At 33.0% G+C, this 25,796-nt stretch overlaps 1 protein-coding gene and 1 long non-coding RNA gene across 3 annotated transcripts in view; one reads left to right on the top strand and one right to left on the bottom strand.

Moving 5' to 3' along the window:
- The window catches only part of LOC127713892 (baculoviral IAP repeat-containing protein 2-like), a 69,371-nt gene that overhangs the window by 41,523 nt on the left and 2,052 nt on the right, over positions 1–25,796 (bottom strand). The gene's annotated exons all lie outside the window — the stretch shown is intronic.
- The window catches only part of LOC127715523 (uncharacterized), a 31,724-nt gene continuing 20,521 nt past the window's right edge, over positions 14,594–25,796 (top strand). Inside the window, exon 1 of the long non-coding RNA XR_007988468.1 lies at positions 14,594–15,693. This is a non-coding gene — a long non-coding RNA (uncharacterized LOC127715523). The remainder of the gene's footprint in view (positions 15,694–25,796) is intronic.

The following is a 25,796-nucleotide window of genomic DNA, read 5'->3' on the forward strand; positions in this document are numbered from 1 at the left end:
AAGTAATGGGAAATAATCATATCTAAAAACACTGTTTCCAATGTTTTTCACCCACAAACTGTAAAAAAACCCCAGTTTATATATTGTCTTCTTTAAATATGATTGAATGGAAATTCTGTCGTAAGGAGCAGATACCAATTTAAAGAATATAAGATTCAATAAAAAGTGGTATTACAGTTGCCTTGAAATAGAAATAATTTATTTCACTAACACTATTTTTTTTCTTGGTAAAGATTAAATTCAACCTGAGAGGATCTTAACCTAGTTTACACAATATTTTATTCAAAGTAAATTGAATTGGATTGGGCAATAGGCCAAGTCTATGAAACCCTCTTAAAGAAAATTTAATACTATTAGAAACATTTTTCTCAGAAAGTCTCTTGGAATTACATTTATCACCTACCAACCGATATTTTATATTTATAAAAACAAATATCTAATTTCCTATGTTTATCGACACTTATACAGACACATATTATAATATTTAATATAATATTTGATATCTTTACTATGTTTTATTAATGAATGAATGAATAAAAAATAATAAAGTACAGTCTGTACGTACTTGATAAAATATGATAAGAATATCTTTGATAGGCTAAACAATTTCATGAATGAACGGAATGTAATCCGTAATATTATTTAACTGTCACTCACAAGCACGTAATCTACGTGATCTATTGACATTAATAACAAAAGAAAAATTAAATGTATGACTTTTATCCTTTTAACCATCCTGTTTAAGACATTACTATAAAATGAAAATTTTCTTTTGATAAAAACTAGGTTTGTCAGATTTTATTATAGTTTTTATGAAATTCTTCGCACAGAAAAATATGAGAATGTTCATTAGTGGTAAATAAATAATTGCCAAAGAATAACAAGAATTTAATTTGGCCTCCCCCGCACAGCACAAGAAGATATTATATAAGCATACATACTTATTCAAGCGTATGAATACCAGAGCTAGAAGATATGATTATACTGTGTGGTTGACAGGTTAACAACCTTTGAATACAATCGTTAAAATGATTTAGAAACGCAAACCAAAAACATTCAATTGACCTTTTATCAATAGGATCTACAAGAACGTAATGTAGACGTTAACTTTTAACCAGATATAAAAGTTGTTCCACAAGGACTAATAATTGGCCTCATGCCTTTAAGTGTTTTTTTCATTAGATGTTTCATTCAGGTTAAAACAAATACTAGAATGAATTTCATAACAGTGTGGTCATGGTCACCTGATATTTAAATGATATCGTGTCGGTCACTGGCTGTCGACAACAAAGACTTCGCGCAATTACAGTATGTCAGGGGCCTCTCAGTTGGGATATACATAATTCCTATTTTACACATGCCCATTCATAATGTTTTTTTTTTGCATGAAAGTTTATACGAATTTGCTTTGAGTGTATTTATATACACACAGCAAAAAATTTCTTTTGAAAGAATGAGTATATTCAGAGGTGATATCACCAAGTAATCGAGAGAAAAAAAGTAAGAAAAATTCTTTTCTGGCAATAAGTGAAAAATTAAGTAGTTTACCAGCTATAGACAAGTCGTCCATTGCAAATCATTCAGTGGATAGGTCAATCGCCAAAATAAAAAAAAATAATATATTTGTAAACAAACACTAATACATGCATTGACGGGGGCATAAGTATGCTAAATAATACATGTCCGTATAAGGAAATGTGCCCGGCCTGTTGAATGCAGCTGTTCTGTTGATTTGGAAAACGAATGGACGGATCACAGCGATTTAATTTAGAATTGTACTTATCTTTTTGTTTTTCAGTATCTATCCATGAATTAAATATGTTCACAATACCTTTTATACTAGAATATTAAACAAGTGCACCCAGTTTAAAGGTTATTATTACACTGTTATATATATGTTGACATAATAACCTGTACATTTTCTCGTGTTACAGTTGATCAGTTTAGTCTTGTGTACATGATTTATTATTCCAAAACAGATGTATTGTGAACATATCATTAAATTCATGGATGTATATTGAAACAGAAACATAAAAAGAATTGAGTACAATTTCAAATTGTAAGGGGGCGACCATTACTGATTCAGTTAAAATAAGGGACGGGTGGCTATGTAAGAGGCTCTTTCAAAATTGCAAATAAAAATATATGCAAAATTGTCTCAAATATGCGTCCTCAAATAACAAAAAAAAAGTTGAATAAGACCAGATTCATTGAAATTATACCTGCTTAATTTGTAGAAAAAGAATATAGATCCCGTAACTTTTGTTATACGTGTCCCTAAAATAAATACATGTATCAATGTTTCCACAAAAGCTACTCTGACTCCAATCAACGTAAATTTTGCAAACAAGACCGGATTCATTTGCTTCCTGATATTTTCACGAGTTATTGTTTGTTAGAATGATGTTTAAATGTTCACGAAAATCTGATCGTTGGATTCTACGATGGGAATTCAAATTTATTCCGTGCAGCCCAGAGGACTAAAATGATTTTTTATGAAGGTCCGGGGGTCTTATTACCAACAAAAATAATATTAGTATGAAAGTTGATCATAGGTTACTCTACATTACATGTAGGAATAGAAAATAAAAAGAAAAAATCAAAGTACAACTGCCATTGTTAATATTGGATTTCAGTAAATTGTGAGGAATCGTGTTATATATGTATGTTTAAGAACATCCGTTGTTCGACCTGCTAGTCAAATGCGTTTTGTTAAAATATACTTTTTCACTATTTTTGGTCTTTTGGAAAATGTTGTTTGTGCTGTATTTAGACCACTCTACCAAGAAATTTGTTTTGCATGCACACGTATAAAAAATGCGGTTTTTATCCAACGCAATCATAGGTTTGAACGTTGTTTTCAATTTAGACTTGTGAATATATATATATATATATATATATATATATATATTCATGAACTGATTTAAAAAAAGATGCAATGTACGATAAATTGGTAATGTTGCATACCGTACAAAATAGTCCACGTAGGATTTTCATAGAAAATACTTGTTCACATTTGAAAACAGATTAACATTACATGTAAATCGAAATGTTTTCATTTCATATATACAGAAATAGATTTTGAAAATGGTTTAAACTGAAATATTGGATATTTGAGGATGCCGAGCGTATGGAAAGCTTGTATGTAATTTTTCTGTCGTACATTGCATCTTTTTTATTCAGTTCATGAAAATATATATCACGATTCCTCACAACTTATTTAAATCCATTATTAACAATGATAGTTGTTCTTTGACTTTTTTTATTTTCTATTCCTACATTGTTTCTGTACCTCTTAATCATAAGGAATCAAAAAACGAGAAAAAGAACGGAAAAAAATATTTTAAATTGTACAATTTTTTATTTAACAAATAGTGTCCTCCGAAAAAAAGTGGATGCTGTCATCATTGGTATTTAAAACGGACTGAAATCTTTTGAGAATCACCACAAGCCGTGAAAATGTCGAATTTCGCTGTCAAATTATATTTAACTAAGATTTTATACAGTTTTGGGGTTTTTAGACATATCATTAAAATTGGCTGCTGGAAAAAAGTGGCTGCTATCGTGATTGGCTGCTAAAAGTGGCTGCCGGCTTGAGTCTGGTCAATTATGGCTTATTTATTATTGAAAACTGCTATTAGGTGAGCTTTTTCATTTTCTCGCTTTTGGTCAGTTTGTTTAACAAAATAAATGTGCAGTCCACCCATTATATTTACCCATTTCAAATCATCTAACATGTAGCTGGATGTGCGCCGTGATTGTTTACAATGTGTTCTTTTAATACTTATAATGAGAATGTCGGACAATATATAATGACAGTTTTGTTTGTTTTCTTTGCCTGATAAATTTATAATTTGGTGAAAATACACAATGTTACCAGCAGCAGTGTTCTCCAATGCACAAACGTAGAGTACATGAAATCTAGCAAAGCTCCTCTTAGACCAATGCTAGGATATGTCTCAAATGTAAGATACAAGTCATTTGCTGTACGCCTCAATGTGATTTCTTTTGACGAAGTATATCAATATAAGCGCTGTTCGTTTGCTTTTGATTTTTTTCATGCGCGTGTAGTGAATATTATCATGATTGATACACCGTATCCTTTTATTTTCTATTAGAATATTATATTGGACTTTAAGTTTCGTAATCATCAAACTATGTGATATTCTACAATATTTCTAGATTAAAGCTCATTTTGGCAAATAATGTTCCTGTTTTAAACTTTGACTAAAACAAATGCGACAATAGCATTCTGTGGAGTAGGTGTACTGAATATGCGAAAACAGAATCTTAATGTGCAGAAACTAAATGAGAAGTTTTACTTTTTTCAAAATTGCCAAAAAATCTTTAAAAGAACTGCTACTCTGTCTTTCCAGAGCAAATCGGTAAATCTAAATATCTCATAGAAACGAAAATAATTACGAGTAAATTCTCCCTAAATAGGGTCATATAAGTTCGTATCTTTACTGCAGTGGCCGTAATGATTTTGACATCTTCGTGAAAGATGCTCAATGTACTGAAAATGAGTTTGATCTCTTTGACCTCTTTTTTTCAACAAAAAAAAAAACGATTGCCCTAAGCTAGATCTGGACTCTTAAAATTGCTGCGGAATATTATTTTGCATTTTCAATGCATTTTACTTGATAAGTTATCAGGGTTAACAGCTGATATAACCTTATTCTAGAATAGTCATTATAAATATTATAACATTAATAACGATACGAGATTACAAAAAGATGCCTACCGTAATACTTGTAATCCTCTCTTATGAGAGTAGGTTGAACTTTTGTCCATCCCAACTTTTCAAGCGTCATATTTAAGGATGGTGAAATACCTTTTTTTGTTTAGATTAACTACCGCATTTCTGGCACTAACTCAGATTACTGATTATTCAATTATTGATATTATATATATATATAATATTCATCTGAATATCACAAACATACTAGCCGATTAAAAAAAAAATTAATTGTTAGAATATATTATTTATTCAAATGTTCTCTTATATCCTTGAGGCATCGTCCCCTGGTATCAACTGCATTCAAGTTACCTTCCTTGTTTGCTTTTGATACAGGTAGGAAAGAGACATTTACACACATTTTACATGCCTATGGCCCATGTGCTTAATTTCTACTTTCTTTTTGGCTAATTATTATATGTTTAATTGATCCAACTTTTTGGGTACTATACATATATGGATATCTATTTTTCTTTTTTTCTTTTTGGGCTGCTTGTTTGTTATCTATAACAACCACACTTGCAATAAAATGCATTAGTATTAAAAAAAACATACTATAGATTCTTTATCTACGTATTCTTTAAGAACTTAAATAGTTCTCGTTAAACTTTTTTTTTATCTCATTGTTTGTATTGTATTATGAAAAAAATATTGATGTTGTAATGTTTATGCCCTTTGGGGCCCATAATTGGAAATAAAATATCTTATCTTATCTTATAATACTAAGATTTAAAGGTCTGCAAGGATTTCCGTTTCTTCAATGTAAAAAGGACATTCGTTATTTTGGAATCATGCTGTTGAAATGAACGGGAGAATCACGATTGTCGCTTAGTGATACTTTACTTTTGGGGGGTTGGGGGAGATTATTGAATACGTACTATCAAACTGATATTTATTCCTTTAACTTGACCATTTTCCAAAGGGCGTGTCCCATTACCTGAAATTCACAGTGTCGAGTTTCGTTTATAAACTGATAACATTTTCATAAATTGTTCAGAAATGTTCAAGTACGATGGAATAGGTTTAGGTTCAGTCGCATACAAATCAAACGTGATTCAAAACTTTTGAATCTTTAAGTATTGGTCGAATTAAATATTGTTCACTATTCACACAATTTTTAATCTATACAATGTGTCAAGTATAATTAATTTTTAAGTACTATTCTGTGTTCAGTTTTGGTAAGAGCCAAGTATAAAAGTTCAATACATAAAAAGTGTCGTAAAGACTTTTAGACCAGCTTCTATCGATAGAAAAGTATCTGTTTAACAAGTGTTGCAAGGAGTAATATCAGCGTCATCAATTTAAACTGAAAAGTGGAAAGAAAAAACCGAAGGACAATCGAAAACAAAACGTCCAAGAAAAATATACAACAACAGAAAAATGACAAAAAGACAAACAAGTCCACACGACACTACATAGGATATTACATTTATAATCGTATTATCAAGTGGCGAATCCAGGGAGGGGTGTAGAGGGCGTACGTTATCCCCCCTCTTGATCGCCAAAAAAAATATAAAATCTCATTTGTTTCCCGATATATATGAATATGTAGTATAAAATCGTACAAAAAAAAAATCAATTATCGGGCATTACGTCCCCTTTCAAAAATCATTGATTTGCCCCTGTTATCTATAATTTGTTGGTGTTACCCGGCAGATGTAGCATAATCGACATCTGTCAAGGAATTCCACTCAAACCAAGGGCTGTCTTAAACTTGCAGTGATGGTACGAGATTTTGTTCCATGATGAAGGCCTCACTGGCTTTGAGATGAAGACAAACAATAAAAGCGACTTTTTTCATGAATTGATAACATAATCCTCACTTTTCTGTTAAGACTTGAGCCATCAAAATCTGGGGGGAGGGGGGGCAGCTTCTCAGATTATTCAAATGACGAACAAAAACGGCAAAGGAGTGTCCGCTACCAAAGATTAAGTGATAAGGCCAGTCCTTATACAAAACACGCTTGTCCTTCACTGTGGTAAAAGAATCCTTCACAATGAGTGTAGACACAAGCATGTCAACTCTCAATTATAAAATAAAATTGAAATATAATTGAAAAGTCCATACAAATGTAAGTCCACTAATGCGAAAGACATTTTCTTTTACTGGTAAAATTTGTCTTCTTTCGTGTATGTATAACAAGTCAAAATACCAATCTTTGAACTTTTACAATGTTTTACAAATTTGATAATAATTTATTTTCCACACATTTTATGTAAAATAATATATCACGTCTACAATCCAGGTATATAATCCCCGTGCTTGATATGTATGCTCTTCTGTATTTTTAAAGTTATGGTGTATTTACTTTTGAGATAACTTCTCTTATGTGTGGACATCATTCTCTCAATGTGCCACATCATCACTTCCAAACATTTTATGGAGGCGGAATCAATATAACGTTATTTATACATCAGACCGTACTGGTTACCGGAACTTTGAATACAACAAACTAGGTACTTCATATCTAAGAAACAGGCAATATATGCCCTCAATTTTAAAATTCATTCATGATACATTTTTGAATTCTTCAAAATTATCAGACAATATGACTGTGTTCTACAAGGATGACCAGTCCTTCACTTTTCATTTGATACCTAAATTACCAAAAAATATTCTACATAGTTTGATATTTACGCCTACGCGTACACGTAGGAACTATTTTGTTTTCAATATGTACTACTTTCCAGTATGTTCTGTTTTGATCGGGTCCTATTTGGTGGTGATACATCTTACAACGTCTATCCGAATCATTTTGCAAAGAACTCCGCTCAAACCGATGCTATAAATGCTTTAAACTTGAAGTGAGGTGGGATTTTTATTTTGCTCCGTGTTGAAGGCCTTACTATGACTTTAAGATGTAGAACAGCAATAAAAGCGCCGTTTCTTTGCTTTTTTGTGTGTTTTGGCTGTGCATGTACTGATTTTGTGTCATACCCTTGTTTTTTTTATTATACAGTATACACGTTTTCTTTTCTTCACAATTAGCATTTAAAAAAAAGTATATATAAAACTGGCAAATATAAGGAACCATTAGGTAAATTTGATATAGAGCATAAGCGTCGAGCAAAATAGATAGAATCAAATACATTCCCCTTGTGATAAATTTTTTGAACAAGGGTGCGGCTGTATATTTTCAAACACGTACGAGTCAAACAGTCAGGGTTGTTAAGTAAATTCACTAAATTTATTTAATTGCTGTATTAACCATGAAAAAAAAATAGTTTCAAACAAAACTACATTTTTAAGTACATTTAATCCACATGCACATTGCATATAGTGCTACACATGAAAGGTATTTGATGCAGCTAATTTAAAAGGCAATTTGACGCGCAAGAGTAAAACATTCAAGGTTATTAATTGCACTGTTTCCCTAAATTTGTTAAATTGCTGTATGACCGATGAAAAAGTATAAAAATGTAATAGTTTTTAAAAAACTGCAATTTTGTTAAGTAAATTTATTGTACATGTTCATTGTATATGTTTTTTAAGTGATATATATATATATTGAACAGCCGATTTGGCGCGAATGGTCTATTTACCTTATTTCTTGATTATGCTTGTCTCAATGAAGCGTTATTGATTTAGAAATATGTTTGTACTGACCTTCATCTACCTGCATATAATTTTAATAATTGATAGCAAACGTTAAGAGATACGGTATCAATCTCTTCCGGTAATATATTAGAATTAGGTGATGAGATATGAGTGTCAATGAGCCAACTTTCCACCAGAAAAAACAGTCCAAACGATTTATTTACGGAACAATAAATGATAAACAAATATGATAATATACCTCAAAATTCATGGAAATGAAGATTTGATTTTGATTTGATTTTTGGTGTTTTAACGCCACTTTTAAGCACCGCTTTTGGGCTATTTCGTGGCGGCCAGTTTTTATTGGTGGAGGGAGCCGGAGTGCTCGGAGAAAACCACCGACATTCGATAGGAAAACTGACAGTCCTAGTCAATTAAGATTGGAGTCGAGTGCACCCGCACGAGCGGGGTTCGAACTTACTACCTCAGTGTTGACTGGCTAGTGATTACAGTAGTAACTACTTAGACCACTCGGCCACCGAGGCCCCTTGGAAATGAAGAGGTTATGCTTCTCGGTATCACCATCCGCTCCTTTTGTTTCTCATATTCATATTATTTGAACAAAGTATTGACTATAAGTATAAATCAATAGTATTGCATTAGCTTGAAATTTAAATAAATCGTATAAGTAAGGATTTTACAGAGTGTTAATACCAATATTCTATTGTTTTTTACCACTATTGTCAATAAAAAAAAGTGGTCGACCATGCTATGTAACGCGTTATTTGAAATTCCGATCTATACTTTAAGACACAAACATGCAATCTTTTATTGGGACTATAAAAATAATGATGTGCACGTAATTAAAAAAGTACATTTGTTATTTTAGTCGTTCTTCCGATGGGATATTTCCAAACAAAATACATGACTTTTTTCAAGGAGCTATGCCATCATTTATTTCTCAACGTGCACTTTTCTCGTTCCAATCATGACATGTAAAAGTACAGAATGTTTTAGTAATTATGTTTTGTTGCCGATTGCAGATACATTTGTGTGAAACAAGATCTTGTTGTTGAAAGCAATATAAAAAGGTTTCACAAAAATTCATCAGAAAGATTAAAATGAATAAAGGATTACTGATATAGATTGATTGACTGTTAGTGGTGTTTAGCGCCAATTTCCGCATTATTGGTTATATCGTGGTGGGTGGAGGAAGCCGGACCTGGAGAGAACCACCGACCTTCAGCAGGAAAACAGAAAATCCTAGTTAATTAAGATTGGGAGTCTAACGCAGCTGCCACTTGCGGGGTTGGAGGTTACAACCTCAGTGTTGACAGGCTAGTAATACAATAGATGAGCTACGTAGATCAATCGACAACCGATGTCTCTTACTGATAAAGCGATAGGCGTTCGCTATCTTCTACGAGACTTAATAGAAAACTATTATCATCTGAAGTGCGTAATGTATATAGTATACGTACATGTATATACGTTATGTATTAATAAGAAGTCTGATTCATAATAGTTTTCCTTTTTATTTTTGGAATTTTGTGTACGAATCACAAACTTTAAGGCATTTGTTCTGTGCATTCTCAAATGGGCTTTTTAAAATATATTCGAATGTATTGTGACAGAAAAAAGAGAACCGATAACACGTGCTGTGTAAATCTGTTTTGATTTGTTCTGGTTTTTTCGTCTTTCTTCTAGTTCTGTTTTTGTTTTACTAGAAGTATTTCATACCGATATTGTTATGTAAAATTATCTTTTTTGGATTTTTTTATTGAGTATTTCTTTTTATTCTTTGATGTTCCATATCTCGTGTAAATAGGGATAGTTTGAGTACTCACAAATACAATGCGGTTCTCAAAATTTGCAAATCCGTTTCGAGTATACAAACCAAAATAAGTAAAACTGCAACGGAGCGAGACTTAAGTGTGTCATCAGTTTGAGCCTTCATGCTTTTATATACCATGCTCTCATAGACTGTATACTATGTAACGAAAATGACATTAGCGATGAATCCCATTATAAATAACAATGTAAATAATTCGAAGAAAACAGTAAAAATTTGTACGTCAATATCATATTTTCAAAATGCAAAAAGTATTAAATGCAGGAAGATTATGACATGAAAAATAAAAAATATAGATCAAACATTGTAAACTTATATAGGTTATTACCAAAGGTGTATGCGTTCCGGCTAAAATTCTACACATATTTAGTTTAAGCATTAATTGTATGTTATTGGGACTATTAATATTATACATGTCTACTTGACGCTTATGTGCATGGTTCATTGAGAAAAGTGATCTATTTATAGCAATGAAGCGTTATTTCATATAGATATCATTTTAGGAGGTTTGTCTATATGAATTGGATTTTGAATCACCCGAAGAAAAAATTGTTATATTCACCGCGCTTAACGTTACGTGCTTTTACGTGTATACTTATGGTAACAAATTTGATGGACAATTGTTTTTTTGGTACTCAATTGTCATTAGATAATTTTTTCACTCGGAATATGTAATAAAACAATAAATGTCTTTTGTTTCGGTAATATGAGGCTTCATTGACTTTTGTAAAACTGATATTCACCTCGACCCTTGTCCTCAGTGAACATAATTATTTCAAAGGTCAATAAAACCATATATTTACATCACCAAAAGACAGTACTTATTGCATATTATTTAATTGCTGTTGTATTATCCGGGATCATATTAATTTGTTTCCGTTATTATATTATCCGGGTTCATGTCATTACTATATATACCATTTGGTTTTGCTATTAAATGTTTTATCCGGGATGATTTTTATACAATCATGTACATCGTGACGAAATTTTAAAACAGTCATCATGAATTTTTTTTTAAATGTTAATTGTCATTATATAAATCCTCAAATGGCAATTATTTATTTTTTTCAATACTTACTTAAACATTGCGATTTCAAGTAATTATTAAAGCTTCGCGTGTATCAAACGTATATCACTTTAATTTGTTTTATGTTGTTGATGCATGCAAGAAAGATGTCACGTATGCGATTCAAAATCAGATAGTCAATTGTATTTGATATTTTAGGAGAGAATGATTTCACATCTAATATCAATTAGTGCTATCAAGATACGTAGTCTTAATATTACAGAATTTCGAGGATTTCTCTCTCATATATGTAGGACTCTGAGGTGCGATGGGGACGTTGAAATGCGATGGTCACGCTGAAGTGCGATGGTCTTCGCCGAAGTGCGATGGTCTGTTCGCTAAAGTGCGATGGTCTATATATGTCCTTAGTTATAGTTTCATACTAGATGAGAGCTCGTTCTCTTTAAGTTTGCTGCATGAGGACATTATTCTGCGTTAACAGTTTTTCTTTACGTTGTTCCCTTCATCTGAGATTACTATGTGTGTTATAGTAATCTCAGCTCTCATGAGTTCTACGTTTACCGTAATATCCTAAGACGAAGAGTCTGTCTGCGGACCCGTATGTAGTTAGAGATTTCCAAGCACCATCGTACGTAAACAACAAAACTTCTGTTAATTTCGAAAAAGGATCTGCTACAGAGAGGCTAAATTTCCCCTGTTTACTAATTATTTCACTTTACCGGTAGTATTAAGAATGTATTTACTTGTATTAATGTTGGATATACAAAAACATTCCATATTTTCTCTAGTTGCAGTAAAAACACATACGGTGATAAGTTCATTAGGCACTTATTATATTGCGTTTTAATCTGCTATCACATGTTCAGTCATTGAAAAAAGCACTGGTTTTAATGGAAAAAAAATCTTTGCATGTAGCGGCTGGAACGATTGTATGAATGTTGACCTCTTTTCGTCCAAAGTAAACTACAACGTTACAATTATGCCTGGAAATATTCTCGATGGTTTACTTATCAAACAAGATAGCTGCTTCTAGCAAAAATATTTACTTCTTCATCGACATGTGAACATGAAAAACTCCAAAAATATAGTTTATGTAACCCATCGCACTTCAGCGTAACCACCATCGTATATCGGCGTAGCTATCAACAAGATAGCGTAACAATGCCACCATCGCACTTCAGCATTTAACCATCGCACATCAGCGTGACCATCGCAATTCGGATTTCCATCGCGGCTCAGAGTCCTACATATATGTGGTAAAAAAATGTTTAAATAAGCGAGGGACCTCGGCGGTCTTGGTAGTTCGTCTACTGCATCACTAAGCAGTCAACACTAAAATTGCACGTTCAAACTCCAATCTTAATTATTAATTATATCAATTACATTTAAATAAAATTGATTAGATTAAAAACACTTACTGTTACCTTGATGATATTTTTGTTTTTAATCGTCAAGAATTTTTCAATTTTAATGCGGACATTTATCTATTTGATGTTTGGTTTTAACGCCACTTTGAACACTCTTGGCTATTCGCAGGCGGTCAATACTCCTGTTGTGGGTCGTTGTTTTTGTCTTGGCATTCCAGCTTCCTCCACCAAAACAAAACTGACCGCAACGAAATAGCCAATATGGTTCAACGTATATTCCACTACTTGATAATTACTTTTAATTATGAAAGACGATACAAGAAAGGATTTAATAAGAAACACAATGAATAGTCGTTAGTTTAAAGAAGAAAAAAATGCCATGATCACAGGTTGAATTGTTATATTACACTATGAAGAGTTGTCCTAGTCGTTCATTTCACGCACCTAGTTTCTCCCATTCACTCACTCGCACTACACTCTCTCGTTCAGTCACATTATTTTCGTCTTTCACTCTCATTTTCATACTCTATCTCACTCGTTCACACACTCACAATCTTTCACTCTCTCTCACACTTGTTAACTCTCGTCCCCACACTCGCTAAATCCTAATCCACTCCCTCTCACTCACTCGCTCAATCACTCACTTTCTCGCATAATCGCACACTCGTTCACTTTCACACATACTCGTTTACCCTATCACACATTTGTTCCTTCACTCACTCTCTCACTTTCTCACACACTTACCCATTCTCTCTCTCTCATACAGACACTGGCTCACTTCTCGCTCACTTTATCGAACACTCTTTCACTAGCTCTGTCAAAATCGCTCAAACTCTGATTTCAAACACACTCGCTCTCTCTTTCATTTCTCATACACTTACGTTTTCGCTCATTTTCTCACACACTCGCTCACTCTCAAATTTCTCACAAAATAGCACAGTCGTTTTTTCACATACTCGCTCCTTCGCTCACATACTCGCTCCTTCGCTCACACTCCCTCTCTCATTTCTCACACAATTCCATGCTCTCTCACTCGAAATCGCTCACTCTTTCATTTCTCACACGCTCGCTCACTTTCTCTCAGAATTGGTCGCTCACTTTCACCCTGCTCACTCTCACTCAAATGATCACTATGTTCCTATCTCACTCTCTCTCGCTCGCTCGCTCACTCACTCACTCACTCATTTCTCACATACTCGCTTGCTCAATTTCTCACACACTCCTCGCTCACTCTCTCATACAGTCGCTCGCGAGAGATAGAGACAGATAGAGAGACAGAGAGATAGATAGGGAAAGAAAGAGAAGTAAAGAAAGAAAGAACAAGGAAAAGAGAGTGTGTGAGCTTTTTCACTCTTTCGGGTCTCCCAGAGGATACTCCAATTACTTTGAATTCACAAGGTATTAATAGAAAATCCTAATGGCTACAACATTATAAGAGTTCTATTCCATCGGAAAGAACTCCAGTGTCTACCATTGACTGGAAAAAGATTGTCCGCATACCTTCAGTTACCTTCATTAGATATATGAAAAGCGTATGTGAAAAGAAACAAGAGGCTCTCAAGAGCCTGAATCGCTCACCTACATTTCAGAGGAGAAGATTTTTAAATGTTAGCAAACTTGATGAACAAATTGTGTAAAATTGTCTTTAAAGGGCAATAACTCCTTAAGGGGTCAATTGACAATTATGGTCATATTAACTTTTTTGTAGATCTTACTTTGCTGAACATTATTGCTGCTTACAGTTTATATATATCTATAATAATATTCAAAATAATAACAAAAAACTTCAAAATTTTGTTAAAACTACCAATTCGGTGGCAGCAACCAAACAATGGGTTGTTCGATTCGTCTGAAAATTTCAGAGCTGATAGATCTTGACCAACTGAACAATTTTACCCCTGTCATATTTGCTCTAAAAGCTTTAGTTTTTGAGATATAAGCCAAACACTGCATTTGACCCTTATGTTCTATTTTTAGCCATGGCGGCCATGTTTGTCGATGGATACAAACTTCGGATACAATTGATAAACAAGATACCCTAAGGAACATTTAGTTTAAAGTTGAGGGTAATTGGCCTAGTAGTTTCAGAGAAGAAGATTTTTAAATGTTAGCAAACTTGATGAACAAATTGTGTAAAATTGTCTTTAAAGGGCAATAACTCCTTAAGGGGTCAATTGACAATTATGGTCATATTAACTTTTTTGTAGATCTTACTTTGCTGAACATTATTGCTGCTTACAGTTTATATATATCTATAATAATATTCAAAATAATAACAAAAAACTGCAAAATTTTGTTAAAACTACAAATTCGGTGCCAGCAACCCAACAATGGGTTGTTTGATTCGTCTGAAAATTTCAGAGCTGATAGATCTTGACCAACTGAACAATTTTACCCCATGTCAGATTTGCTCTAAAAGCTTTAGTTTTTGAGATATAAGCCAAAAACTGCATTTGACCCCTATGTTCTATTTTTAGCCATGGCGGCCATGTTTGTCGATGGATCAAAACTTCGGATACAACTTATAAACTAGATACCCTAAGGAACATTTAGTTAAAGTTTGAAGGTATTTGGCCCAGTAGTTTCAGAGGAGAAGATTTTTGAAATAGTTTACGACGACGGACGACGACGGACGCCAAGTGATGGCATAAGCTCACATGGGGCCCTTCGGGCCCCGGTGAGCTAAAAAAGGATACGATTTATTACCAAATTAGGTAGATATTTTGTGGTATTTCAACATTTTATATTTTGCAAATTTATTTGAAATAAAGAACTCATTTTAATTTTTTTTCATTTTTTCTTCAGTTGTTAAATATCCTATTACATTTTTAGTTCAGTTTAGCTTAAATTTTTGTTTTTATTTTGTTTCCTTAAAAATATTATCCCGATGAAATAAAGGGTGCTAACTGTGATTCCTTTATATTTCATGGTAATTCAACAACATTACAAATTAAGGCTTCTTTAAACCAGTTTACGTGTAATCACTGAACCGTTCAAATATAAACATAACCTTATACATGTATTTTAATTCATATCACAAGGATTTTTCATATGGATTAAAGGGTGTAATACTAAACGGGAAAACTTCTTTTTAATTTCCCTGTTTTTCTTCGGTATAACCCTACACTCACAGGAAAAGAATTCGGAAGGAATCCTTGCTGTAAAAACTAGGTAAGTTCATTTTTTATCTTTAATATCTTACACATTTATAATTTTTTAAATCATTACAAGTAGTAAACAATTTGTGTTTAATTATAGCCAATTGTGTAAAGATGTTAATATCAGTGAAAATACACCTACTTCATGTAATTGCAGTAATTCCGAATACATTTATGGACCCATTTCCCATGTTATAACAGGAGATCTTAACATCGTTCAAGACCGAGAGTTAAAATCATTCCTCAGTAAAGGACCTAAATATCGTCCCCCGTCAATTATTAATTGGAATGAGTGTCGTAATATCATCCACGACTCACTCCATACTTACTGTTTGAAATGGATAAAACGGGAAAAAGCTGACAAAAAATCTTTGGACACTTTTTTTTATTCAGTAATGAACATAGTTGATATACGTATTCAACATTTTAAAGAACATTTTACTCTTAACAATAACCACAATAAACCTATTTCTCGTATCAAACATAAACTAAAAGAAATAGCCAAGGAATTTGTTTTTGTCCCGGCCGATAAAGCTGCTAATTAAGGTCTTTCCACTCCGTTAGGAAATACCTTATTGTTTTTCTAATGGTTTTTTTAAGGTCTTTCCACTCCGTTAGGAAAGACCTTACTGTTTTTCTAATGTTTTTTTTTTTTTTTCTTCCAGCATTTTTTTTACATGGCCTCCCCTCGTTTCTATTGGAGTTATCAAGACCAAATATGGACCATCGATAGACCTCATCATGAAGTATTACCAGATGAGGGCACGTAGGATTTCATCATATCCTGTAGAAGTTATCTCCCTTTTATTGGGTTTTTTCAACATGGCCCCCCCTCGTTGTTTTTTAAGATATCATGATTTTATGTGAACAATAGGTAGATCTCATCATGATGTATTACCATATGAGGGCACGTAGGATTTCATTATCCCCTCTGAGAGTTGCATCCCCTTGAAGCAATTTCTTTTATTTGCATTTTTCTTAAAAAGTATAAGAGATAGAATCGAATTGAAAATGGCAGCATCTACAGTAACAAATTGCAATGTTAATAAACATAAACAATTAGTATGTTATCAATCCTTATAAGGAGTTATTTCCCTTGAAGAAATTTACACAATTTTTGAAAAATTCTATTTCGAGAACCGGAAGTCGTAGAGACTTGAGATCTTCACCAATAATCTTTAATTCATGTGACCTTTTATTTGCACCCAAGGTCAAAGGTCACTGAGTTCAAAAAAAATTTACGCTGCAATTTCAAGCTTACATATTAAGAAAACGATAAGAGTTTGCTACATACATACTGTGTATAAAATGTTCCTCTCGTCGAGCTCTCTATTTTATACATTAAGCTCAAAAATGTCCGACCGTCTTTTCAAAAGTTACGACGAGATAATTCTTTAAAGTAAAGTTTTGTGTGCATATCTTTTAAAAGGTAACAGGTATCAACCTACTATAAACTGCAAAAATGATCAGTATTTTAAGACCTTCAGTTTGAGGTCAATGTCAGGTCATGATGAAATTTTACCTTGACCTTCAAAGTGTACTATGACCTTGACCTTGTGACATTTAAAAGGTCAAGTGGTCTTAAGTTGAATGGTGGTAGTCCCATGTCTCTACGACTTCCGGTTCTCAAGTTTGGTATTGCATCATATATTTGATGATTCATTGTGACCTTGATGAACTTGGAATTGTCCCAAATTTTTGTCTACAATGTTGTCCTTGAACTGCAGATCATTTATCATTTAACAGATTTGAAATATCTATTGTCGTTTTAGAGATAATGCAGTTTGAAACTTTGCGAGCGGAGGCATGTTTTTCTGAATCAACAACAGCTTTCCACCTGAAATTTTCAGAAATTGAAGACTTAAACATGGTTATATGTTTGACCAATTACCAGAAAATTTAAATGAAAAACTCAAAAAAAAAATCAATTTGAAATTTTCATCTTTTACATTGACTTTGTAAGTTTCATAAGTTCTATTTATATAATTGATATTGCATCATTTTTGGCACTTTGCCAAATGCGGTCATTATGTATATCAAATTGAATGTCTTAATGAGCTCTACTCAAAAATGAAATTTCAAACCCCTTTTTCATCCCAGTCGGAAGGGTGGGGTCATTTAGTGCAAAAAATTCAAACTTCTCAGATGGTTAGGTTGTCGCATATCAAATGAAAGTCCATAAAGCGTACATTTCAAATATCAAATTGACGTCCCAAAAAATGGGTTGGGTGGGGTCATTGAGTGCAGAAAATAAATTGTCTTCTAAGGTAAGGTTGTTGTATATCAAATGAAAGGTCATAATGTGTACATTTCAAATATCAAATTCTTGTCATCCAAAAATGAGGTGGATGGGGTTATTAAGTGCAAAAATCAAACTTTATAGAACATGGCTTTGTCGCATATCATATGAAAGATCATCAAGTCTACATTACATATATCATACTTCCGATATCAAAAATGTAGGCGGATGGGGTCATTGAGTGTAAAAAGTGAAAGTTTTCAGAAGGTATGCTTGTCGTATATCAAATGAAAGGTCTTAAAAAGTACATTACAAAAACATCACTTTTACAGGAAAGACCTTTCAATTGTTTTACAAACAATTGAGATACTAGTTTTTCTAATGTTTTTTTTTTTTTTTTTTTCTTCCAGCATTTTTTTGACATGGCCTCCCCTCGTTTCTATTGGAGTTATCAAGACCAAATATGGATCATTGATAGACCTCATCATGAAGTATTACTAGATGAGGGCACGTAGGATTTCAGCATCCCCTGTAGAAGTTATCTTCCTTTTATTGGGTTTTTTCAACATGCCCCCTCCTCGTTGTTTTTAAAGATATCATGACTTTATGTGGACAATAGGTAGATCTTATCATGATGTATTACCATATGAGGGCACGTAGGATTTCATTATCCCCTTTGAGAGTTGCATCCCCTTGAAACAATTTTTTTTATTTGCATTTTTCTTAAAAAGTATAAGAGATAGAATCGAATTGAAAATGGCAGCATCTACAGTAACATTTGGCTATGTTAATTAACATAAACAATTAGTATGTTATCAATCCTTATAAGGAGTTATTTCCCTTGAAAAAATTTACACAATTTTTTAAAAATTGTATTTCGAGAACCGGAAGTCATAGAGACTTGGGATCTTCACCAATAATCTTTAATTCATGTGACCTTTAATTTGCACCCAAGGTCAAAGGTCACTGAGTGCAAAAACAATTTACGCTGCAATTTCAAGCTTACATATTAAGAAAACGATAAGAGTTTGCTGCATACATACTGTATATAAAATGTTCCTCTCGACGAGCTCTATATTTTATACATTAAGCTCAAAAATGTCCGACCGTCTGTTCAAAAGTTACGACGAGATAAAGTAAAGTTTTGTGTGCATATATTTTAAAAGGTAACAGATATCACCCTTCTATAAACTGCAAAAATGATCAGTATTTTAAGACCGTCAGTTTGAGGTCAATGTCAGGTCATGATGAAATTTTACCTTGACCTTCAAAGTGTACTATGACCTTGACCTTGTGACATTTGAAAGGTCAAGTGGTCCTGAGTTGAATGGTGGTAGTCTTATGTCTCTACGACTTCCGGTTCTCAAGTTTTGTATTGAATCATATATTTGATGATTCATTGTGACCTTGATGAATTTTGGACTTGTCCCAAATTTTTGTCTACAATGTTGTCCTTCAACGGCAGATCAATTATCATTTAACAGATTTGAAATATCTATTGTCGACTTAGAGATAATGCAGTTTGAAATTTTGCGAGCGGAGGCATGTATTTCTGAATCAACAACAGCTTTCCACCTGAAATTTTCAGAAATTGAAGACTTAAACATGGTTATATGTTTGACTAATTACCAGAAACTTTCAATGAAAAACTCAAAAAAAAAATCAATTTGAAATTTTCATCTTTTACATTGACTTTGTAAGTTTCATAAGTTCTATTTATATAATTGATATTGCATCATTTTTGGCACTTTGCCAAATGCGGTCATTATGTATATCAAATTGAAGGTCTTAATGAGCTCTACTCAAAAATGAAAATTTCAAACCCCTTTTTCATCCCAGTGGGAAGGGTGGGGTCATTTAGTGCAAAAAATTCAAACTTCTCAGATGGTTAGGTTGTCGCATATCAAATGAAAGTCCATAAAGCGTACATTTCAAATATCAATTGACGTCCCCAAAAAATGGGTTGGGTGGGGTCATTGAGTGCAGAAAATAAATTGTCTTCTAAGGTAAGGTTGTATATCAAATGAAAGGTCATAAAGTGTACATTTCAAATATCAAATTCCTGTCCTCCAAAAATGAGGTGGATGGGGTTATTAAGTGCAAAAATCAAACTTTCTAGAACATGGCGTTGTCACATATCATATGAAAGATCATCAAGTCTACATTACATATATCATACTTCCGATATCAAAAATGTAGGCGGATGGGGTCATTAAGTGTAAAAAGTGAAAACTTTCAGAAGGTATGCTTGTCGTATATCAAATGAAAGGTCTTAAAGAGTACATTACAAAAACATCAATTTTACAGGAAAGACCTTTCAATTGTTTTACAAACAATTGAGATACTAGTAATATTATTATTGTTTGACGTAAATTTTACATTGAGGTTCTGAAATAAGAAATCACCAATTCACCAACATTCCAACTGACTCCATTTTCAGAAAACGACATCTGTAACAAACAAACTTTTAGCTACCGCTTTTCAAGCAGAACCAAATACAATGAAAGTCCAATCTATGTATTGGCTTCCGAAGCTACACAAAACACCTTACAAATATAGATTCATTTCGTCTTCAAGCCATTGTTCCACTACTAAATTGTCTATTCTTCTTACCAGTACACTTGGTACAATCAAAAACCTGATAATAAATTGTTCAAATAAGGCCTTCGAAAATAGTGGAATTAATTACTTTTGGAGTGTCAAGAACTCGTTGGAAGTACTTGATAAATTACATGCATATATTGGTGATTTTGAATCTGTTCAAAGTTTTGATTTTTCTACCCTATATACCACATTGCCTCACATTCTCATCAAGAAAAAAATCACACACCTAATTAAATGGGCATTTAAAAAGTCAGAATGTGAATATATATGTTCAAACTCTTTTAGGTCATTTTTTAGTAGCAATAAACAAAAAAACTATGTCAATTGGACATGCTTTGATACTATATATGCCCTTGAATTTTTACTAGATAACATTTTTGTTCGCTTTGGAGATTCCGTATATCGTCAGGTTATCGGAATTCCAATTGGGACTAACTGTGCACCACTTATTGCGGACCCTTTTTTTGTATTGCTATGAGTTACAATTTATGACAAAAATCAGCAAAGACCCATCGAAAAAATATCTGATACACAAACTTAATAATACTTTTAGATATTTGGATGATATTTTGGCTCTCAATAATGACGACTTCAGTATGTATACTAAAGAAATTTATCCTGTTGAACTTACTTTAAATAAAGCTAATACTAACAATGACCACTGCCCTTTCGTCGATCTTGATATCTATATCATTAATGGAAAGCTTAATACTAAAATATATGATAAAAGAGATGATTTTTCATTTCCTATCGTTAATTATCCCTTTTTAGATGGTGACGTTCCCTTGTCACCATCTTACGGTGTTTATATATCTCAACTTGTACGATTCGCTCGTGTATGTAACAATGTTTTAGATTTTAACGAGAGAAATTTATGTATTTACTGAAAAATTATTACACCAGGGTTTTCGATATCACAAACTAGTCAACACATTTACTAAATTTTATCATCGGTATAAGGACATCATTCGTAAATATAGCTCAACATGCAGACTTCTTATACGTTCAGGTATTTCACATCCAATTTTTTATGGAAATATTCTTTATAAAGGCTCAAAAATGTCAGTATTCACCTCTGAAGCTAACAAAACCTTTAAATAGACTTATTAAGAAGGGATATAGTTACGATACTGTTGTCAGGTCATTAAAGATTGCATATTTTGGCGTTAATATTGATTCACTTATAGGGTCTTTGCATCGGCACTAAACACATTTATTTAAAAACCAGTTGTTGGCATGACACGGGTTATGTTCTTCTCATATATGTTATGATGGTATGATACTTAACCCCTAACGGGAAGGATTGTGCCTGATATTCATATGATGAAGACATAATCTTTCAATCAGTTTAATTGAAGTCTGGAGCTGGCATGTCAGTTAACTGCTAGTAGTCTGTTGTTATTTATGTATTATTGTCATTTTGTTTATTTTCTTTGGTTACATCTTCTGACATCAGACTCGGACTTCTCTTGAACTGAATTTTAATGTGCGTATTGTTATGCGTTTACTTTTCTACATTGGCTAGAGGTATAGGGGGAGGGTTGAGATCTCATAAACATGTTTAACCCCGCCGCATTTTTGCGCCTGTCCCAAGTCAGGAGCCTCTAGCCTTTGTTAGTCTTGTATTATTTTTAATTTTAGTTTCTTGTGTACAATTTGGAGTTTAGTATGGCGTTCATTATCACTGAACTAGTATATATATTTGTTTAGGGGCCAGCTGAAGGACGCCTCCGGGTGCGGGAATTTCTTGCTGCATTGAAGACCTGTTGGTGACCTTCTGCTGTTGTCTGTTCTATGGTCGGGTTGTTGTCTCTTTGACACATTCCCCATTTCCATTCTCAATTTTAACTTTGCAATATACACCAAGTACCAGTAATAAATTTTTTCAAAACAAAACAAATTCATAAAATACAACAACAACAATAAAGAACAGAAACTAAGACTATGCATAGCACCACTCGTTTCTGTTAAAAAATATAAGATTATACTGATATTCATTTTCCCTATCTCAGAACACTGTCTCATTCATCTCAATCTTCTGAACAAGGTATAAACCAAATAAGATTGACTAGTTGAAACTCCTCTATAATAACATGCTCAACAATGATATGGTTTGTTTGCTTGTCAACTTTGTTTTTACACTTTTTACCAGCATTGCAATTGATTTTATGCATAGAATATATAGTTAAACGTTTACATCATTGCCCTTTCCAAAAGCAGAACGAACATTGCCTAGGAGTGTTCTCTTAATTGTATAGTTAATGAACCGACAAATTTTGCAAAAAAGTAATTAACCAAACATTAGTTTTGTGAACATATTAAATTGTAGAACAGCTCTAAACTAATTAAAAATAACTTCCAAATTTAAAATTGCAACTTTCAAATCTTGTGCCACCATTTCTTAGAGCTATCTAGTCGAATTAATGACCAAAATGTGCAGAATTAAATCTCCATATTGAGGGTTGTCTATTGGAGATAAAAATTCCCATGGGGGATAAAAGTTTGCTATGGGATAGAAAATATTCCTTAAATCTACTAATGGGAATAATTTGCATTTATTAATAACATAACATGTATTTATTTTCTTCTTACGTTTTGGTCTAAAAAAGATGTTTCGGGTATAGAATTGTTCAAGCCTTGTTTATTTTGCTACACATATCATCCTCCAAGAGTTCAACTATAGCATTGCATTGAAGAAAGATAACGAATTGTTAGATTTTTATATACATCTTTCAAGGCTCAAACCAGATAATTCAAATGATGTAATAACCTATCTGACGGATCCAGAAACTGCTTTGTGGGAGAGGACTTAAAGGTCGAACAAAATAGGGGAAACGTTGATAAACAGTAGGTTGACTTCGAAAAATCCCCCCGGTACCCCGGTACCCCGGTAAGACCCAATTTCTCTGTCTCTGTCTTTCTCTCCAATTCTCGGAAGGGTCGTCCGTTTGGCTGGATGAGATGTATAAATACACAGCCACATCCAGTTAAACAGGATGTGGAAAGCAAATTTTGTGTCTCGTGTAGCGTCAACCCTGTCTGAACGTTAACAAAAATTTCAACAACTCTCTCACGGATCTGTAGTTGACCCATCGCAAGGCAAATTGTGGCCCTATCCAAAATGTCATTTACCTGTCTACATATCCCACTCCCAATCCTGTCGGTGCACTTTTCATAACCTATTTATTAGATTTATTTATTAATTTGTTAACACAATCTTTATGAAATAGTTCCCACTCGGTGTTAAGAAAACATCAATCAACTTATGAATTAAAAAAGAATAGTCAGAGTACCACAACTTATGAACACGTATTAATAAATTATCAAATACATGTATGATTGGTAAATAAGAACAAAACGGCATTATTGATATGAAGTTACAAATTCAATTTGTAAAATATATTACAAACAAAATCCTACATGCAAAGTATGCCTCATTTACGTTGGTGACCTCTTCTGCAGGCCTGTGTTTACGCAATTTTCAAAGTGCAACAATATCAAAACGGTAAAAATACAGAATAAAAGTGACGGGCCATTTTGTGCATATACATGTACCAATGGGAAACGTTATTTAAAGCAAATTGAATACTCTTAAATATTTCATTAATTTTAATAGAAAATGGGCAATTTGGTGGCTTCATGTAATAAAGCCAAGACTTTTGCTAAAAAAAAAACATGTAAATACTTTATTATAGAGATTTTCGTTATACAATTGTAAACATAGATTACTCACTCGTTTTTCCATGATGTGCTAGCATTTATTGTCTACAAAATGTCCTAAACAACCTTTGCAAAAATACCTCGTGCTGAGTAACTAAAGTCGAGCGTACCCTAGAAGGTGTACATGAATATGTCCATTTTTATACTTGTTTTAACCAATATCTTTATCTATATACTTGTTTTATGGATATCATTGCTAGCACTGCATGCAATAATCCTCTATCTTTTAAGCACCGAATTTTCAATATAGGAAAACAGGGGAACGGCTGCGGATTTTTTCATGTTCAGCATTGAAACAACAAAAGGGTACATTATCCTTAATGGCTATGTTTCGGATGGTTTACTGTCCTGAATATACAGTTAATTTGTCGCTAGATGTTTATGAGAACTTTCAAACATATATCTAATGCATCCATCCTCCTTGAGATAAATATTTTTCAATTAGTGGTTATTATATAAATTAGGATTATTGTTTAAGGTTTATGAACCCTTCTGTATGCCTGTGTATTACGAAATTTTTGCAAAGTGCCATAAAATTAAAACAGCATAAATACTGAATAAAAGAGATGAGCCATCTTGTACATATACCAAGGGAAAACGTCGGTTGTAGAAGTTATATTTTTTGTTTTATCATTGCGAATTGCAATCGATAGAAAATGTGATTACTCGCTAGCTTATCCATGTTGTGCTACGTACATTGTTTACAAAAAGTCATGAACAATTTTTTAAATCAAAAACAACCTCGTGCTGAGTCACTCAAGGCGAGCGCACTCGAAGGTGTACCGGATATACATGTACTTGCTTTAACTAATATCTTTATTTAAAAACTTGTTTTAGGGAGATCATTGAAGCACTACATGCAGTAATCACCTATCTATTAAGTACAGAATTGTCAAATATAAGAGTACATGTGGAAAGCACGTTTTGAATTTACCTTGGAGTTCGGTATTCTTTATTTTTTAATTGTTTATTATTATGATACTCCTTATTTAATGGTTAACTTTAATAATGAAAAATACTTTTTAAATACAACTGGCATGCAAGAATCTTTATGAAGCTATGTGGATAAATTTATCGGTTTTCAAGAGCTAAATCGACAGCCCGTCATCCTTACAGTGGCTTCCATTTTGACGAAGTAGAATCCTGACTGTATGTCTGCCGAGTAGAGACAGATTGGGTGCACCCCACTCCTAACTCCGCCCTTAAGCTCTAGTTACAGATCAAATAATTTCGTCGATCTGTCAGAAAGCTGTATTAGAGGATTCCCAATTAGCTACGTACCAGGTACGGTTGGTACGTAACTCAACCGTTTATGTTGTTTTGGAGGAGGAGACTATTTTATTCTTCAATGTTCAAATTACAGAAATCGAATTGCATATCAGCAAAAACTACCGTAACTTTTTATTTGATAACGATTTCACCGTTTCTAGAACTCTTTGTTTGTGAATCTATCTGAGATAATTTAGTTAATGCACAAGTGCATAAATCAAACAAACCTTACACAAACTGAGTTGACACGGCCTTTAGATTCTAAATATAGATTTGCCTTTCCT

Source organism: Mytilus californianus, unplaced genomic scaffold (genome assembly GCF_021869535.1).
Source record: "Mytilus californianus isolate M0D057914Y unplaced genomic scaffold, xbMytCali1.0.p SCAF_1, whole genome shotgun sequence".
In the NCBI taxonomy this organism is placed as follows: Eukaryota; Metazoa; Mollusca; class Bivalvia; order Mytilida; family Mytilidae; genus Mytilus; species Mytilus californianus.